A 2,243-nucleotide genomic window follows, 5' to 3' on the forward strand; every position below is an offset into this window, starting at 1 on the left:
CAAAGGATAATTTTCTGCATCTGCTCCCTCGCCATTTGCTTTTCCCATTTGTCTTTCACTTGGTGCAAATCCAGAGAAAGTAATGATGGAAGGAAGGAGGGGAGGAAAAATCCTGCTCCGTTTCGTGATCCCTATTTGATCTTCATTCCAGTGCAGTTTGGGTGAAGAATTCCAATTGTCTGTCTCAATTTTAATAAAGTATAACAAATTCTGGAATCACTGTCTGGACATTGACAAGAACAGGTTTCGAGGCTGACTTTACACATAAGCTCACCCAACATTAATAATACACGAAACAGCTCATAAACTAGCGACAAGGATGGGATTCGAACCCACCTGTGCAAAGCACAACAGATTAGTAGTCCATCGCCTTAACCTCTCGGCCACCTTGTCAGTTCCAGAGACATAGCTGTCACCTTCAGCACAGCTTCTGGCTGTGCAGCCAGGGGAGCGGGTTGGTTAGTTACAAGGTTAGATTGGAGAAGATGGAGTTGTTCTCCCTGGAGTAAAGGAGATTGAGAGAGGTATGATAAACGTGTACAAGATTATGATAGGCTTAGGTAAGATAGAAAAGGAAAAAGTATTCTCATTATCTGATGAAACACGGACTAGGGGACACAGATGGAAGGTTTTGGATAAGAGATGCAGGTGGATATGAGGAAGAAATATTTTACACAGTGGATGGTAATGAGCTGGAACTCACTGCCCATGAGGGTGGTGGAAGCCGAGACAATCAATGATTTTAAAAGGAAACTGGATGGACACCTGTTTGAAGTGAACTTGCAGGGATACGGGGATTGAGCGGGGGATTGGGACTGACTGAATTGTTCCACACAGAGCTGGCACAGAGGGGCAAAATGGCCTCCTTCTGTGTCGTACATGACTCCATGACTCCATCAATTTCTACCACTCTATGTTGGATATGTCTCCTGCTCCTGCTTGGGAAGATCCAGATACATAGAAGTTCAATGAAACTGTGACCTTAACGGCCACTAACAGCTACGTCCTCACCCTGGTGTGAGGCTCCAGGTCGTGTTACAGGAGGTGACACAGCTCTGTGACCAGATCCTTATTGAATCAGAGTCACCTCACACATTGCTTCTGGGTTAGCTGTAGGTAGGAATAGTGCTCTTCGAAAACACTGGGTGGGTAGGGCAGATCCCTTTCCTCCTCCCTCTTTATAGAGCATCCCCTCACTGCAGCCTCTGCTCCATTTGTTGTTCATGTTACAGACCCAGAGACACTGTAACTATAGGCCCCAAACCTCGTCCAGAGTTGAAATGACAAACTCAGTTGAGTGATCATTGCTCGAATGGGTAGGAGAATTGGAGACAGAGAAAGATTAGAATAGGTCAAAAACTTGGGGTTATTGCAGAGACTGGGCAGGGAGTTGTCACAGAGAGAGAGAATGTACAGTGAAACACGTGTGATCGTCATTGGGACTGGTTTGGACATCTCGAGATAGATAGAAAGCTTACACCAGAACACGGTGTGCTCATCACTAAGAGCGGGGGGGGGGTTGCGTGGGCGGGGGGGGGGGGAGGGTGGGGTGGGGGGGGGTTGGTGGCGGGCGGTGGGGGAGCTTTAAGAGAGTTTGACTAAGTAAAACCAGAAATACAATGCCATTAGCATATCACAGGAAATAGTCAATTGATAACCTGGCAGAGAAAAAAAACAGGCACACCTGGGGAGACGGACATCCTAAGGATTATCGAGCAGTATGATGGGGATTACGATTTAATTCTCAATAGAATATCTGAGGATGTCCAGAAATACAAATTTAAGATAAAAAATTGTTGAGATAAGTTGGTTAATGGGGCACATCTCTGCACCTGACGGTTAAGTAAAAGACACAAAGAATTGAAGGATGAGATGGACAATTTACAGAAGGAAAATGAAGGTTGGTAGGAGAACATTGGCATCCTGTACAATCAGTTACTCTGGGATCAGGAGCCCCATGATGGAGTATATTATCCACAGAGAAAATTAGAACAAATACTGGCCCAAAACTCTGAGTTACAGGCAGAAAGTCCCAGACTAGGGGAGGAGTTAGAAGATGTGAGGAGGGGCTATGAGGGAATTAGACCCGTGTTAAAGCTCTGCCTCCCCTGAAGCTGCCCACGCCCTGTTTTGAGATAAAATCCGACAGTTTCAGACACAATCCGTCAACAGTGGGCAGTAGTGGTTGCTGTCTCCAAGCACAAAGTCAGATATCCCGGTTCTTCTTCAGACAACATATTTGT

At 45.8% G+C, this 2,243-nt stretch overlaps 1 non-coding gene across 1 annotated transcript; it reads right to left on the reverse strand.

The window, feature by feature from the left end:
* Positions 1-311: 311 nt before the first annotated feature.
* On the reverse strand, positions 312-393 carry trnas-acu (transfer RNA serine (anticodon ACU)). Its single transcript has one exon. It is a non-coding gene; the product is annotated as a tRNA-Ser (tRNA).
* Between the last annotated feature and the right edge of the window lie 1,850 nt (positions 394-2,243).

The sequence above is a fragment of the Heterodontus francisci genome, unplaced genomic scaffold (assembly GCF_036365525.1).
Source record: "Heterodontus francisci isolate sHetFra1 unplaced genomic scaffold, sHetFra1.hap1 HAP1_SCAFFOLD_174, whole genome shotgun sequence".
Lineage (NCBI taxonomy): Eukaryota > Metazoa > Chordata > Chondrichthyes > Heterodontiformes > Heterodontidae > Heterodontus > Heterodontus francisci.